Here is a 17,985-nt window from a genome sequence, read left to right on the forward strand (position 1 = left end):
AAATTAAATCAGAGCTACCAAAGCTCTTGGTTAATAATAGTCAGAAATACAGATTCAAAGAGAAAATGGGATTTTATACAGCACAAATCTGCCAAATAAGGATAAAGATACTGAGTTTTGCAAAGGTAACCAAGGCAACGTTCACTTGTATTCCTTGATCAATACAAGTGTGAGCAAAACCAGCATCTCAAATAAGAACAGAACTCTTATCACCCAAGAATATTTTATAAACATGCTTATTTCTGGACATGAAAGAGAATATTTCAGTGACCACGGGAGGGGGGGGTTCTCCCATTCTTTGTCGAGGATTTTAAAGAGGAAAATAGAGGAAAATACAGAGGGATTGTGGCACTGTAAGAAAGTGTTTCCCATCTATTTCTACCTGTTGAAGCCTCGGGAGAAGCATCAGGCACATTACAGTGAATATTCAAATACTCAGATTAAAGCTTCTTGGGCAAAGAGCAACTCTTAGAATTAGCAGTGCAGAAAAAAAATGTGTGCATAACTAAAAGCAAACTTCCTTCAACTGCAAACATCACTCTGGGAACATCCAGAGTTAAAAAAAATGTCAATTTTCCACCTTTCCAAAGTTTCTGACCAGTTCTAAGACTCATCTGGCAGGGAGAATAATAAAGAATAATAAAGAATAATAAAGAACCTGTCTCGTGTCATATATTGTGCCTTGCAAAACCTATTTCAAGGCACAATTTACCCCATGACACGTGATTTACTTGAGGAGACTTTTCAGGATGACTTTGTTAAATTTCACACATCCCCAGCTTGTGCTAAGGGACCTTCTCCTGTGCTGGAGTTCCTGCAGTGGTCACCAAAACAATCTGGGTTATTTTCTCTATTTTCCCATGTGTTTCCATATGTTCAGGGTCAGATTTATTTCCCATCGCTGCCATCTTCCAGATGGGATCTTTTGAGAATAAAATGTCCCTGAGTGATGGGGAACCCTCCCAGATTTTTGGGGAATAAGGTGATCCATGAACACAGTGGTGCTCCAAGGAGCTGCCAATGGAGCCACAGGAAGATGGGTGATACCCTAATTATCCCAACTTCAAAAAAAATCACTAATTACAATCAAACTGTGCTTAATTTCCCAAGGACTTTGGGGTCCAGCCCAGATATTGTCACCTGCCCATGTTTTAAGGATATTCAGCATTCCTGGACTTTTTACTGGATCTGAGGGTTTCATGTTTAACATGGCAGGGCAAGGAGAAGGAAGAAGGAAATATTTCATGTGAAATTGCCCAAGAAACACAAGTGGGTGAGAAATAAACACTGCTGGCCTCTGCACACCATAATCCTGTGACAGAAATGCTTCAGCAGCCTGTGCTGAGGAAAGTCAGGAAGAAAATTCCCATTTCTGTCAAGATCCAACGTGAGGAAAAGACAACTAAAAATGCGTCACCGAGGCAACAAACGAACTTTTCAAAGATCCCACAATCCAAATCCTTAATAAAAAAAAGTTTCTTTAAAAACTGAACAAATAAAAAGCTGGCAGAGCACGTGGAGGACACAGGACAAGGACACAGGTCCCACTTGGAACAGGGACACATCTCCAAAGGTGTCTGTCCATGTGGGAACATCCCACCCCCAGGTCATCCCTAACTTTGCAGCAGCTCCATTAATCCCTTCCCAACATTTCAAGCTGCCTTTTCCAGCCTCTTCTCCAGTTTTTATGGGAGTTTTGGCTCTTTCCAGCAAAACCATGTTACAACAGGATGGAAATTTTGCTTTCCTGCTGGATCTTTCCACACTGGGAACAACAGTTCAGCAGCTTCACAGGAATGATGGAAACCAGGCCAGAACAGGAACTTTCGTTGGCTTGAATGGGATTTGGATAGAGCTGTGAACAAATTAACAGGACAAGAATGGGGATCTTCTCATGTTTATCCTGTGAGGGCAAAGACTGGAATCAACATATCCCCACTAATCTCAGCTTCCTTTCCCCACCTCCATTTAAAGGGGTTACAGGGATTAGAGAGAGCCAAGAGCAATTTTGGCTCCAGCCACCAGGTTCTCCAGATAATTTTGCACCTTTTGTAGGAATTAAACAAAGTTAAGGTTGGGAAAGACCTCCAAGATCACCAAATCCAGCCTTTGATTGAATCCCACTGTGCCACCAAACCACAAAGTGCCACATCCAGGCGGTTTTTGAACACTTCCAGGTTTTTTGAACACTTCCACCACGGCTCTGAGGAGCTGTTGCAATGTTTAACCACTTCTCACAGAATCCATTTTCCCCAATATCCAACCTGAACCTCCCCTGGTGCAACTTGAAGCCGTTTCTCCTTGGCTCAAGGGATAAATTGGACCATTCCTAGAAAACACTTGAGGGTTTGCAATGCAAAATAACAATATTATTTTTATTTTGATATTTGCTCCCATCCCTGGGGAGGCAGGAGCAGAGGTTCCCACTGGGCCTCAGCTTTCATACCAGTGTTCAAGTGGATGTTTTACCAGCTGGGGGTAAAAAGAAGCTTTTAAAGCACAAACCCGTGGATTTATCAGGTTTAACAGCGTGTCTGTGGGGAGAAAACAGCAGCAAAAGAGGGGACATGAAAAGGGTTATGGTGGATACCATAAATGATGTGTTTTCTTTGTTAAATCTCCAAGAAAATAAGATAGAAGCCACACAGGTGCCCCTGAGAAGGACCCTGCTGCTGGCTGGGGGTGTCTGAGAGTCAAACACCCCTCTCCAGGAGCGGTTTCATTTATCAAGGAGGTTTGTCAGCACATAAATTGCTGTTTTCCAGACCTGGCACTCGGGCTGCAATAGAGGGAAGGAAGCTGAGGATCCATAACCATCCATCTCCATTTGTCATTCCGGGATGAGAGGGGAGCAGGGCCCCATCTCCAGCGCCAGATTTTGCTCTCTGATACCATCCTGGGAGTTACTCCTCCCCTCCTCTCCCTTTACTCTGCTCCCTCAGTCCTGCCCTTACAAGCTGAGACTTGCTCAGTTCCTGCATTTTGAAATAAATTGGTTTTATTTTTCCAGCACTTCGCTGGGAATGAAACTTTGCACAGGTGAGAAAAGCACAAAAATCCCATTCAAAGCCACATTTAAACATCAAGGAGGTTTTAAATGTTATTTTCAGCCTCTTCTGGTACAACTGTCCCAGTGCTCCCTGCAGATCCGAAATGATATTGGATTTTGATAGCACCTCTGGGTTCAATGTGAGATAATGAATGAAACGTGCCCACAGATGGGAAAGGATCCTGCCAGCAAGGGGGAATTCAAATTATTTCTCTGCAGCCAGAGGGTGACTACTTCTAATCTGGAAATAACTTCCACTGTTGAAACAAAGGAAAAGGAGCTGCAGCTTCTGGTTAATTCTGGGGGGACTATTCAGCTGGTTTTTAATGAAATGCAGGTTGAGAACACTTTTTAGGCAATTTATTGCATGGGAAAGGCTGATGGGAAGCTACAAGATGCAGGAGAGAATCCAAGTCCTTAATCAAAGAAGGTGCAGCAGATAATAGTCAGGTGTAAGAAAGGACTTTAAAAGGGCAGCACATTTTGGTTTTCCTCACAAAGATTCTTAAAGGAGAGCCAGGGAACAGAGCATCGACCTTTTCTGGAGATAATTCACTTCATGCCTCTTTTCTCTAAGGAAGATGTCATCACTTATTCCAAGAAATGTTCTCTGGCATGGACTAGCAAGAATAAAGCCCAGAGGTTGATTTCATCATTTATATTGATTTATTACACCTGTCCAAAACAATTTCAAGAGGAAATATTTTCTCTGGTAAGCTCTGAAGTCCCAACCATGCCCTGGCAAGGCTGCAGAAAGCCTCTTGATCACATACAAAATATTCCCTGGCAATCCTGAAACCCAGAAAACAGAGAGACAAGCACACTTTTTGTACATGGAGCCGTGCCCAAGATGAATTTTGAGGCAAGTGTGTTCATCTGAAAGTCATGAAGCAGCTTGAAGAAGGGTTTAGTCTGGGAGGCTTTGCTCTCCTGTAAATCATGAGCAGCTGGAGCTACTTGTTCACGTTCATTGAGGCTGAGAGCACCCTCATTCTCACCCAGGGAGCCCAAGGAGGGGTTTATTTCCCCAGGTTGAAAGAAAAGATCCCTCAGGTGTGACAACAGAGTGGATAAATCATTGCAGTGATTTAATTACAGCTGGCAAAAAGAAACCCCCTGCATTTCCAACACTTAGGAGTTCATTTTCGTGGCACACCAGGCTAAAACATCCAGAAATAAATGTTGGAATAAAAACGTGTTCATCTGGGGCTGAGCCTCCTCCTCCCCCAGTGGCAGGTGCTTGGCTGGGCAGGGATGGGGAATGTGCCTGCAGGGATTCTGCTTCCTCCAAATCCTTTCCAGAGGGAAATATTGAACATTCCTGCCTGGACGTGGCAGGCAGGTTTCTGTTGGAGTCCAGCAAATAAAAGGGCTCAATTTGTCAGTGTCAGGATGGGGCAGGGATCTTCTTTCCTTCAAGCAGTAAAAACCTCCCAGCAGCCAGTGGTGCTGAAAACCAAGATGGGACCAGATGGAAAGAGCCTCTCCATCAATTAAAAAAGGATCCACTTTCAAAAAGGGGGTTCAGGGTAAGATATGGGAAATATATTCTGGATAATGTTATAGATAGTATTTAAATTATTGTTATTTAAATATTTCCGACAGGGTAATGAACTGCTAAGTGGCAAACAACTCCAACTAAATGTGTACAACTCCAATGGAATGGTTTGGGTTTCATTGTGTATTTCCAAAAATTCCAAGCTTAAGGGAGATAAAATTGGGACTGTTTGGCCTGGGGAAGAGAAGGCTCTGGGGAGAGCTCAGAGCCCCTTCCAGGGCCTAAAGGGGCTCCAGGAGAGCTGGAGAGGGACTGGGGACAAGGGCTGGAGGGACAGGACACAGGGAATGGCTTTAAGCTGAAGAAGGGGAGATTTAGATGGGATATTGGGAAGAAATTGTTCCCTGTGAGGGTGCCCAGAGAAGCTGTGGCTGCCCCTGGATCCCTGGCAGTGTCCAAGGCCAGGATGGATGAGGCTTGGAGCAGCCTGGGACAGTGGGAGGTGTCCCTGCCCATGGCAGGGGGTGGAATGGGATGGGCTTTGAGGTCCCTTTCAACCCTGTTCCCCCCTCAGGATGGGCTGTGTTTGATCAGATCCAGCCAGGTTCTCCCACCCTGGCCCTTATTTCACATTCCAGTGACCTGAGGAGCACTCAGGTTTCTCTGTGCATCCCAGGAATGAGCAGTTGGCTTTTACAAGCCCATTGCTGCGTTTTATCCCACTTTTATGGTTCCTGTGGATGGGCATGGAGAAATAAGGAGAACTCCTGCTGCTTTCCCCATCCTGGATGTCCTGTTAAGAGCTATCAAATCTCCTTCAGCTCGGTTATAAAACTGACTCAGAACAGCTTTTCTCGAGTTCCCAGAGAAATGTTACCAACAAAACCCCCACACAATTTATCAGCTCAGCTCTCACTCAGCTGAGACGAGGCACAAACCCCAAATGCTCATATCAAACACAAAAAATCAAATATTAATGGCACGTGCAGAGCTAACTCCAGCAACTCTGAAAGACACTGTTAGAAAAACCTCACTCCACTTCCAAGGCACCTTGGCCAGAACTCCCAGAGGAACTGAATGCCTCTGGAAGTCCTCCACAAAGTTTTAAGGGCACAAAGGCTTCTCACATCAATCCCCAAGGATCTCAGTCTACTTTGGAGTAGCCCTGCAGAGAGCAGCCACATTCCAGGGCAGTAAAATGGAGCAGCTGGGGACTTTAAAAAAGCTGTGACTGAATTTCCTGAAAAGTCTCCAGAGTGTTTAAAAATATATAATAAAGGATTTTCCCCTGGGCATGGGGTTCAGGTAAATGGGAGAGCCCTCCAGAAGAAGAGGGTTGAAAAGAATTCTCTGCTTACAGGAGCCTCTGATGAACACGAGGGTGTGAAATGGAGAATAAAGAGATGGCAGAGGTCACTGAGGTGCAGGGGAGGGGTGAAAGAGCACAGGAAATTCTGGAAGGGAGCAGAAGCACCCAGGAATGCTGTAGGGTCAGGATTCGGGATCACCAGAGGCAGCAGTGCCCAGCAGAGCTCTGCTCCCAAACCCTGCACTGAGCACTTCATGCACTGCCAGAGGCTGTGACAGGGATTGGAAGATTCATTAACCCACGGGCTGTGCTTCTCTTTAGAAGCCTCCTTGCTACGCTGCCCAAAACTCTCCAGCTGCTCTTAAAGCAAAGAATCCTACAAGGAAATCAGGATTTGATGGGAGCCAAAGCTTCTCTGCAAAACTGCGTTTGGTGCAGGTGTAGGTGTTGCCTAAATTAAGAGGAGCCTGCACAGTTTCCTCAGGATCTGAACCATTCCCATCCTTTTCGTGGTTGCTGGCTCACACAGTAGCCTCCCCACACCAGTTACCTGGGGAATTCAGTGTTCCAGAGCTAACCCAGCATCTCCTCTGCTGGATTTTTTATGTCTTAACAATTCACGTGGCATCAGGGGTGGGGCTGAAAAAATTCAACAACTTCAACTCCAAACCAACGCTCTGGGAAAATCAGGTTTTCATTTCAGGGCTGTGCTACACATCCAAGCCTCACTGAGGTCAGTTCTGTTCTGCACAGGCCTCTGCAGGGAATGGGAAGACTCAGCAGACATTCCCAGTCAGAATTTGTCAGTCCCAAAGATCAGCACGGGGCTTAAATGTAGAAAACCACTTTGCTTTTTCTGCTGCTGCAGGATAAAGCCTGTCCAAATTACAGTGAAATAAATAAATAAATAAATAAATAAAGGTTTTATTGCAGCAGCAGTTTGGTTGAAAACCTCTTTTTCCTGACATTGGCATGTCTGTTTTGATGTGACTGCAATGACAAAAATACCACTGCAGGCTGCAATAGGTGTAAAGGCACTTCACCAGAGCCGAGGTAAAGAGGAAAACAAGTAAATAAAGGGTCTTAAAAGAGTGCTCAGTGGAGCATGAAGTGAGAATATCCTGAGCTAAAACATGGGGATTTATAGGCTCACTTCCCTCCTCCTGCCCATCTCCAAAATGTGTTTTACCCTCTGGTGCCAGGGATGAACTTCTCCCTCTGTCTGTAGAGAAAGGAGAATTTCAGCCCATGTGGGAAACATTTGGACAAGCGTCCTTTCCTGAAAGCAAAAGAAAACATTTTAAGACCCACAACTATTTTGCCTGGGGAAATTTCCTCTTAATCTTGCCACTGACACCTCTCTCAGACACTTCCCAGCACTTCAAACCACGCGAGGGGCCAGCAGCAGCTATTCCCAAGGTATTTGGTTTCTCCCCACAGGTTTTTGCAGCGATTAAGTGACCTCAGATCTGAGGGCTGCTCTTCCCCCGGAGTGACAGGTAATTGAACAGGAGTGCAGGAGGGGCTGAACAAAGATGTTTGCTGCAGAGCAGCTCCTTTTCCCCGCCAAAGAAAACCTTTTCTACCCTGCAAATGGGGTAAAATTCTCAGCTAATACTCTCTTGTAATGTTTCAATGATGCCATGAAGATTTTTTGCCTTTTCTTTTATACCCCTGTTATACCTTTTTACAACTTCAGTATTCTCAGTGCTTTTTGCCTACATTCTTGCACTTGTTTGTTAAGCTGAGAGACTCAACATTTTAGAAGCTTCGTAGCCAGGGATCAGTGTGCCCCAGAGCCCAAGGTCCTCTCCAGAACACATTCTGTAAACTCAGATAGAACCATCCAGGGAAGGCTCCTTGGGGAGGGGGGCTCACTCCAGCCTCTCATTGGGGAATCTTTGATAGATCTGCTAATTAGTAAAACCTATAATGATATACCAGATCTTTTGGGGCATTTTTTGGGTGGGGTGCATTTTGGTGCATATGACCTGGACATGTGCACCTAAGGATCCTTAAAATAAATACCAAGGTAAAATCCCTTTTCCCCTTCTAACTGTGTTTGACTCTTGATTTTAAGACCAGGAAAAGGCATCATCATAATAAAATATAATTGCAGAGTCAGATTAGACTTAATTAAGAGAAGCAGCAAAGATGGTTTTGTGCATCTTGTGAGCAAGGCTGCTAAAACTGAGCAGCACTTGGACAAAGAGTGGCTTTTGGGGAGCACTCAGCTGCAGCCCCTGGCACAGGGTGATACCCAGAGGAAAGGGGGTGTCACTGGAGGGAGCTGCTCTCCTTGGGAAAACAGAGCCTGCCCTTGCTTTCAGTCCCTCTGCCAGGGAAACGCTTCCAGGTGTTGCAGGTGTTGCATTTGTCCACTCCTGAGACAGAAACTCCTTTCTTGTCTGACACCATCAACTCACAGCAATGCCTTTATGCAGACAGAAAAAAGCCAAGTGGCTGGAAAACTTTTAGGGATGGAAATGACAAAGTCCCCAAGGGTCTTTACCAAAATCCCTGTTGTGGACACTGAGCTGGGCCCTGGGGATTCCCTCTCTCCAGGGTTTGTGTTCGGTTCCAGGCAGCCCCAGGTTGGGTCTATTTTTCCTCTCTCCTGCAGTCACAGAATGATTTCGTTTGGAAAAGCCCTCTCAGACCACTGAGCCGAACCATTCCCAGCAGTGCCAAGGCCACCACTGCCCCACGTGCCCAAGTGCCACATCCACAGGGCTGTTCAATCCCTCCAGGGATGGGGGCTCCACCCTGGGACCCTGTTCCAATGCCTGACCACCCTTTCCATGAAGAAATTTTCCCTAATGTCCAATCTGACCCTCCCTGGCACAGCTTGAGGCTGTTCCCTCTCTCCCTGCCAGTGGACACTGTTGCTGGAGCCGGTTCCAGATGCTGGGGAAGGAAGCTGGATTTGGCATCCCAAGGCTGTGAAATCCCTGCTTGGAGCCTGCCCCCACTGCCAGGGTTTCTGGAGGGCAGTGGAGATCCAGGAGCTGGGAACACCACCCAGAACTGCAGCAGGACAGGATTTATCCCAGCCCTGCTGAGAAACCTGCACAGAAATTGCTGCACTCCCAGGAGCTGGATGGTGTTTGATAACAGACTGGGAATTTATTGGGAATTTCCATTAGCGTGTTTCAGTCTTGGAGCTGTTTAAAAGCTTTGCAAATTCTCATTCACTCTGGCTTTAAATTATTCAGCTTTTTATTCCAGGTTAGCTGGGTCAGTATTTTCACAGGTGAGACATGGGAAGGGTGCTGCAGGTTGCTGCTTGCTCTCAGCTTCCCACCCAGGAAATAAAACAAATTCTGGGAACATGGAAAATCTGGAGAAAATTACTCTGAGGTGGCAGCTTTACAAAATAAAAACTATCCTGTTTATATCACCATCTGTAAGAGGGAACTGTTTTCAACTTGACTTCTCAGTCCTCTAAACCAGATTTCCTTCTTTAGGAATTATGTTCCCCTATTCTTAGATCCCTTCAGCACCTGAGCTAACAGATCAAACAAGTGATTTTTGAGCACTGCAACATTTCTGATGGAATGAAGCAAGGTCCTGAACTCAATATCAATGCATTGCAGACAAGCAGAGAAATACTGTGATTGCTTTTCTAATCAGTACCAACATTCCCAAGTATCCTACTTTCTAAAATTGGGAAAGCTGAAGGTGGAGGGAATCTCTGGGTAGAGATAAATTAAACAGAGCTTTTATAACAGTCATTTGGCACTGCTTTCCAGCTCTTTCCCCTTGGCTCCTCCACAAGACTTTAAAACATCAAGTGACTCCTGCCTGAGACAAAAAAAGGAATGAGTGAAGGAATTGTGAAGAGGAGGTAGCAGCCAGATCTCCAATTATTTTCCAGATCTCTCATTTTCAGAGAATCTTGGACTGGTTTAGTTTGGAAGGGACCTCAAAGCCCACCCAGTGCCACCCCTACCATGGCAGGGACACCTCCCACTGTCCCAGGCTGCTCCCAGCCCCAATGTCCAGCCTGGCCTTGGGCACTGCCAGGGATCCAGGGGCAGCCCCAGCTGCTCTGGGCACCCTGTGCCAGTGCCTCACCTGGAAGAATTCCTTCCCAATATCCCATATAAATCTACCCTTTTTCAGCTTAAAGCCATTTTCCAAATCTCTCATTTCACTTCCTCAGTGCCCTCAGAGCCATTTTAGAGCATTTCCTATCCCATCCCTGAGCACCAGCTGTGAAAGGCAGCAGATCAGCCTCGATCCAAGTGATCCCTGCTTTGAAATGTTCCAGGAATTACTCAAGGATTCGCTTGATCGCTGCTATTTCCACACCCCTGAGTTCCAAGGAGCAGTGTTTTAGTGGACAACAGGTTTTCCATTGCTGTAGGGATGGGTGAGCCAGTTCAGAACAGGACTTGGAGGAAGGCTTTTCCATGCCCAGTTTGCTCCATGCCCTTGGATGCCTCCAGGCAGTCACTATCCAAGGCCTTCTCTTCCCACTCCCTGTCTCCAGGAGCTTGTGGCTCTTTCCCACCACAAATGACCCCACAACCAGTGCTGGGCAGCAATGGGACAAACCCCTGGAATCCCTCCGTCCCCTAAAGTTTCCTCAGGATCTCAACCCTTCCAGTCCTTTTCGTGGTTGTTGGCTCACACTGTATCCTCCCCACACCAATTACCTGGGGAATTCAGTGCTCCCAGCATCTCTCCTGCTCATTTTTTTTTGTCTTAACACTTCATGTGGCATCAGGGGGAGCTGAAAAAACTCAACAACTTCAAATCCAAACCAGCTCCGGGAAAATCAGGTTTTCCCTTCAGGTCTGTGCTACACTTTTAAGCCTCATTAAGGTCAGTTCTGTTGGGCCAAATGTTGCTGTGTGACACCATCCCGCTTATCCAGGGCGTGAGGAATGCAGCCAGGGAGAGAGGAGGTGCTGTAGGATGCAAAGGAAGCCCTCAGGTTGGGGACAGACTGGGGGACCTTGGCTGAAATGCCACCAGGCTGAGCCCACATAGAGATTTCCAACACACCTGGGCTGAAGCAAAGCACAGCAACCCAAATTCTCCCTCCCAGGTGCTTCCCCTCAGCCAGGGATCTGTTTTCCATCAAAAAATCGAGACCCTAGAAGCAGAAAAAGGAAAGGAACGTTTCAACACTTCACCATTTGTGATGTTTCTGCATTTTGATGCCTGGGCCAGAGGTGAAAAGGCAGCAAAATATTATTACAGGGGATTCTATTGACTGTAAACAGTCTGAGGCTCTTTCAGCTGTTCCCTTGGGAGGGCAGACAGGAATCTTGACAGCTTTTACAACTGGGGAAATCACCCAGACTAGGATTTTATGTCTAAATGTTTACAGCAAGCGATAGCTGCAGAGCCGAACGTACCATGGCCTGGGGGTGGCACGGGCAGCTGCTGGCACTGATGCCTTTTCCTGGTCTTAAAATCAAGAGGCATACACGGTTAGAAGAGAAAAAGGGATTTTACCTTGGTATTTATTCTTAAGGATCCTTAGGTGCACATGTCCAGGTCATATGCATCGAGATGCACCCCACCGAGTCTATCCCTGTGTCTCTGTGTCTCTCTTCTCTTCTTCCCCCCAGCATCGGGTATATCATTATAGGTTTTACTAATTAGCAGATCTATCAAAGATTCCCCAATGAGAGGCTGGAGTGAGCCCCCCTCTCCAAGGAGCCTTCCCCTGGATGGTTCTATCTCAGGTTACAGAATGTGTTCTGGAGAGGACCTTGGGCTCTGGGGCACCCTGATCCCTGGCTGCGAAGCTTCTGAGATGTTGAGTCTCTCAGCTTGACAAACAAGCCCAAGAATGCAGGCACAAAGCACTGAGAATACTGAAGTTGTAAAAAGGTATAACAGGGATATAAAAGAAAAGGCAAAAATCTTCATGGCATCAGCACCATCCTGCTGGAACAGCCACTCGTGATCGAGGCAGCTGCTGGGTCACAGCTCGGACATTCCAGCCAGCCCCAGGCTGGGGGGCAGAAGGCAGCGAGCCCTGGCACAGGGGGTGGTGTCCAGGAGGAGTCCAGGACCCCAAATCCTTCCCCAAGGGAACACCCAGGGCTGCAAGCAAACCAAGCCCTTCCCACTTTAGCAGAGCCAGGTTTGGGTCCCAACTTCAGGTCTGGAAACCTCCTGGGAAGCACAAACCGGGCTCCAATCTCAGTTTTCCAAGTCATTCCTTACTGAAGCAAAGCCAGCAGAAGTGTGGGAATAATCACCCACCTAAACCCACAGCGTGATCTCACTTAGTCCAAGTTTTCAAGAAGATTCAAACCCACTTTTTCTTCCAAGTTTCTACTCCTGCTTTCCAAATATTTGGGAAATAAAGCTGGGAAATTCTAGACTTGCTGTTATAACCTTCTTGAAATGTTCATAACAAGTAAAATTCTCATGCTCAGAGGAATCACATGAATTAAAACTCCACGAAAAAGGGCTGGGCATGGAAGGATTCAGGCAGCACTGGGGGGTTTTCACTTCAGGAGCACAGATCAAGATAACACCAGGTGGAAAAAGAGAGGGAAAGCTGGGACTCAGAGGAATTTATCAACCAGCCTCTCCAGGGGTTCTAATCCAAAAGGTTTCAAAACTTAATTCTTAGGCAGAGAGGTTTTAGTAAGAAGCTCAGAGCATTTTTTTTCTTGTTCCTCATAGCAGCTTTTATTGAGGAACCAAATTCTTCTGAAACTTCGAAATGAGTTGGAGAGAAACTTAATTCCAAAAGCTAATAATAATAATAGTAATAGTAATAATAATAATAATAATAATTCACAATAAAAGAGTGTGTTAAACACCTACCTCTGACAGGACTGAGCTCTTCAGTTTCCTGGTCCTGGTTGGAAGGTTGAAATAAGGATAATTCCTGGTTTATCCTGTACCAAGGATTACACCCTGAATGTTCCAAGGAGTGGATTGATTCCTTTAGCCATTGGTTCTTCTCATCCCTCACTAAGAAAAAACTTTTCAAGCAGAGGAAGAAGTACAAAACAAATATATTAAAGCACACATATTTCCAGTTCTGGCTCCTGCACTGAGCTCTCCACCCAAAATAAACTGATTTTCCAAAAAAACTTCTTCAAAGGGACTGAAAAATAAACATTTGCCATGGCTGGGGTTGCTCTGTGGGAGGAGCTGAGGGAGATGCAGGAAGAACAAGTTGCCTATTTAACACCTTTTATTATTTAATTGACAAAGCCAGATTTGGGGAGGGAATGGGAATTCCAGCTGTTCTCCAAGCAGGTGATGCCAGGCCTGGGTAGAGGAGCACAGGTTACAAGGGGAAGCAGATGAGGATAAATCCCAGCTGGGCCTGTGGTCAGGGCTGATCTTTGTACATCAGCAGGTGAATCCTTTGCCAGCTGATTTTTAAGAAAATCAAAATTCAAAACAAATCCCCCTTTTGATTTTTCCAGATAAAGAAACATGAAGCAAAAATTTTATGCCCCACAGCCCGTGGATTCCCTGCTAGCAGATTTTCAAGAGAATATTCTCAGCTGAAGTTTGACTCCACACTCTTTTTGGATGTTTGAGTTTTGATTGCTTCTCCCAGAATTCTGGAAGTGCTGGGCACCTAAAAAATAAAAGAGATTATTCTGAAAAACAAGTGAGAGGTGCCAGTCCAGATCTGAGGAGCTTTTAATGCACACCCATAGTTGGACTCTGCCAAATTCTCTTTGAACTTGTGGGGTGTGTGGTGCTGGTGTCAAAGAGATGTGGCTGTAGTTGAAATATTTGCAACTTTAATTGCTTTAGGGATAAATCCTTGCCTGGGTGGATGTCACAGAACAAGTGGTGCAGGCTCCTGCTCTAAAAGGATCAGGAAGGACTTTTGTCTCTATAAATAATTCTGCTTTAATTTGCTCAGAATTTATTGCTGCTGCCTTCCAACTTCCACTGTGCCTTGATTTTATTTCTTCCTACCCAAACGCTCTTATCAGCCTCTGGGCTTTGGGAAGCAGCTTTGGGAATGGGGTTTGTACTTCAAGGTAAATATTTTTCACTTGTGATCTGTAAGATCCACTTCCTCCTGGTTTATTTTTTTATCTGTTTCTTTATTTAAGATTTGTTGCAGGCTCAGCTTTTTCATCCCACTGCTTTCTTGCAGGGAAATGGGCACAGTTTTGTCCCTTGGCTGTGCCTTGGTTTTCCTTCTTCAAGGGACAACGGCACCACCCTGAGAGTCAGGGAATTATGGAATGGTTTGGATTGGAAGGGACCTTAAATCCCATCCAGTGCCACCCTTTTCCATGGGCAGGGACACCTTCCACTAGCCCAGGGTGCTCCAAGCCCTGTCCAACCTGGCCTTGGGCACTGCCAGGGATCCAGGGGCAGCCCCAGCCTCCCTGAGAAACCCATTCCAGGGTTTCACCACCCTCAGAGGGAATGATTTCTCCCCAAAATCCCACTAAATCTCCTCTCTTCCCATTTGAAGCCATTCCCCCTGAGCAGACAGGCAGTAATTACAATTACAGACAGCACAGGCTGTCAGGGAAAGCAGAATATGAGCAAGGGTGGTGTTGGCCTAATTAATAATGCAAACACCAGGAGCTAATTTTACCCCAAGTATGATCATTAAAATGTAATTTATCCCCAGCAACTGCTGGCATGTTTTTATGGAGATTACTCAGTGCAGCAGCATTTCATCAGTGGCTCTCAAGGACAATATTTGTTTTAAAACGAGAGGCTGCCACCCTGATGGAAATAATGAGCCTGGAATGCAAGAGGTTGCAAGTGATCTCTGGAAATGAGGTGAAAACAGCGTTGTCCTCTTGAAGTTGTCCTTGGGCGGGTTGGCATCCTCAGCCAGGTGCCAGGGAAACCTGGGATTTCACAGTGCCCCTCATGAAGAAATAGGAAACTGCAAACCCGAGAGGTTCAGAGGGCAGAGGTGGCCCCAAGCATCTCGTTTCACCTCAGCAACAAACGAAATTCAGCTGTTGAGATGAAGCCTGTCCAAAGTGTGGACAGAGAAGGATTTCTCCTTAAAATCCGTGTCAAATATGGAATTATGGGTGGTGTACTTTAAAAAAAAAAAAGGCAACAAGCAAAACAAAAAAGTGTTTCCAATAGAAAAGGAAACGGGAAGTGATGAATTCCCAGGGCTCAGCCTTGAGCACTCACCTCACCGAGTATTCCCAAAGTTTGTTCCTCAACCAATCCTTTGGCATCGCTTCCAGAGACCCCAAGCACTGCAGCCAGGGACAATAAAGAGATGTAATTCCGAGGGATGTAAATCTTGTGCGTTACCAGGCTTTTGTTTTGAGTCACTGCAGAACAGCACAAGCTCCTTTTTATTCCCAGAAATTCCCTTACAACCAACTCACGCTGGAGAGAAATCCCGAGTCTCTCGCTCACCTCAGCCTCAGCTCCCACTCGTGACTTTAAACCCAGGGAGGAGAATTAAACCCGATTATCTTGGTAGGTCTAAAACCAACTGGACGCTGAGATCCTCTGGGGAAAGGGAAAGTTAATTAACAGTGAATTATCTTGAGAGAGTCGCTGTGAAGCCCCGGGGGCCCCAGGCAGAGCCATTATTGCCTCATTTAAGCTGACAGTGGCTGTCACCTCCTCATTTCCAGGGCAGGACTCAGCTCCTCATCATTTATTTTTATTTCTTCAGAGCTTTTTTTTACTCTGTTGTTTCCCCCTTCCATTTAAAGACTTAATGAAATTCTTCCTGCATTAAGAATTCCATCCTTGTGCTGGATGGTTTTTCTTCCTAAAAAATATATCCAGATCCAAACAACATCACCCCCTTAATGGGATCTCCCACAGCTACAAACCAGCCTTTGCTTGGCTTGATTTTTATTTCACAGCCTGATGTTTCAGGGTGTTCTTTCTTTCCTTACCTCATCTCTACTCCCAGTGCTCTGGGCTGGTGACAAGCTGGGGATCGGTGACAGGTTGGATTGGATGATCCTGGAGGTCTTTTCCAACCTAAAAGATTCTGGGATTCTGTGGAAAGAACCCCTTTGCCTTAAAGGATGGGACACAAAAGCCCTAAATCTCCATGGCAGTGGCTTGGCTCTGTTGTAGGCACAGGGAAACTCAGCTGAGCAGCTGAAACTGGGTCAGTAAAATAAAAATTCAACAAATCCATCTGGGATTTCAGGTCATTCCAGTCTCCTACCCCACATCCTCTCTCAGAGCAGAAGGCAGGAGGGGTGAATATAACCTTACCTGTACTTCTTGAGATAAATTAATGAGTTTCTGCCGTCATTTGCAGTGAGAAATACGGAGAGTGAGGGTTATTTTCAGGATCTCAGGAGTGTGAGAAAACATCAGGAGGACGAAAAATCTCCCCCCTTTGTTGGGCTATTTTCCAGCCAGCAGGAGAAAACTGTTGGAAGTTACTCTGAGAATTGATGGCCACTGGTAAAAAGTGTTGCTGTGATTTGGGTCCCTGTGAGTTACAAAAGCCATCATTGTGCTCTTGGCTATCAGCTGGCTCACGGATCCAGAGCTGGGTGATAAGTGGTGCCTTAACCAACCTGTGACCCCACAAACATCTGTCTGTGAGGTTCTACCCCCGTGCTGAGAAGGGCAGGTCCCCAGAGGGGTGTCCTGGGCAGAGGTGGCACCACAAAGAGGGACAGAAAGAGGTGGCACTGCTGACACCCTGAAGGGGACAAGGTCCAGCCTCTGCAGTCCCTCACTCACTTCTGAGGCTACAACATCATTTAAACCTTTCCAAAATATGCAGGTGGGAAGCTTTGGAAAGGCAGATTATTTTGGGGAAAAAGGAAACTATGAATTACAGAATTTGTGTCAAGCTTGAAGGAGTGAAAAATTCCATACTCATGAAAATCTCTCCTCCTGCACACCCAGAGCAGCTGGGGCTGCCCCTGGATCCCTGGCAGTGCCCAAGGCCAGGCTGGACACTGGGGCTGGGAGCAGCCTGGGACAGTGGGAGGTGTCCCTGCCCATGGCAGGGGTGGCACTGGGTGGGTTTTGAGGTCCCTTCCACCCAAACCAGTCTGGGATTCCATGATTCATTCCAGTATAGACCAGTATGGTTCTGGTGTCTCTATTTAATTCTGGCACTATTTAATTTTATAGACATATTCCATATGTGCTGCATGTCTTATGTACTTTAATTCCCCAATTATCTGGATAATCTGGATAGTTCCAGCACTATTTGAAAGGCAGAAGAGTTATTATGTGGCAGATGATGAGTCAGAAACTCAGAGTACACATACCAAGATAAATGGAAACTGGGAGATGCCACCAGACTAATTTATCTTTATTTGAGAACGTATCCCTTCAAGAAAAATGCAAGAGATCCACCTATCCTTCATCTGAGGGTATCATCTGTTACAGCAGGAAAAATGACTGCAGAAAAATGGGTGCAAGGGTGGGAAGAAGTTTCCAGAAGAGGCTGAAAGGAGCACAAGTTGTGCCTCACGCTGCAGGAGAGGAGGAGGCAGCCAGGAGCCAGCACTGCCCCGTGTAGGGGGAGTTAATGGCACCTGCTCCTCACACATCCCCTAGAGGGAAAAAAGGACTGAATATCAACCCCAAAAGGGATGAAATGTGACTTTACAAAGTTTTTATTCTCGGCACAGCACGATTATTTCAGTAAGCAAACCCTGAGGGAGGCGAGTGTGAACTCGTCCAGAAAATGTCAACTGCGGCATTTGGGAAAACAGCAAGTTTGGGGCAGGAGAAAACACTGCAATTTTGGTGAAAACTGAAATGCAGGAGGAGGAGAAGTATGGGAGTGAAAGGGAAACTTTGTCATGTGGAAGAAAAAAATGTTTCATTATAGCTGTGACTGCATTTACAACAGAAAATGGAGGGGGGCTTACATCAGGAGGACTGAAATAATCAAACTGGGTGCAAGGAAGCAAAGAAAAGCACATTTTTAGGTGGATGTTCATGACTTGATGACATCTGCAAAAGGTGCTGTGCCAGAAGAGCACTGCAACCCTAAACTCTGCCAATTAAACCCTTTAAAGGGTTGGATTGATTTAAACTCATGAAGAATTTCACAGGGAGTGAAGGAGAGGTGAGGTGGCTTCACCTTGGTCAGCTGAGTGGATTCAAAGGTAATCTTTTTGCTAATTTAATCAGAATATTTGCTGTCATCTCTACCTGTAACACAGATTATAATTAATTAAAAGTTCA

General features: G+C 45.9%; 1 long non-coding RNA gene across 2 annotated transcripts in view; it reads right to left on the minus strand.

Annotated features, from left to right (window-relative positions):
* Positions 1–14,114, minus strand: part of LOC125329748 — a 32,551-nt gene extending 18,437 nt beyond the window's left edge. For both annotated transcript variants that reach the window (XR_007205254.1, XR_007205253.1), the window contains exon 1: positions 12,658–14,114. This is a non-coding gene — a long non-coding RNA (uncharacterized LOC125329748). The remainder of the gene's footprint in view (positions 1–12,657) is intronic.
* Between the last annotated feature and the right edge of the window lie 3,871 nt (positions 14,115–17,985).

This window comes from Corvus hawaiiensis, chromosome 8 (assembly GCF_020740725.1).
Source record: "Corvus hawaiiensis isolate bCorHaw1 chromosome 8, bCorHaw1.pri.cur, whole genome shotgun sequence".
NCBI classification, from domain to species: Eukaryota; Metazoa; Chordata; class Aves; order Passeriformes; family Corvidae; genus Corvus; species Corvus hawaiiensis.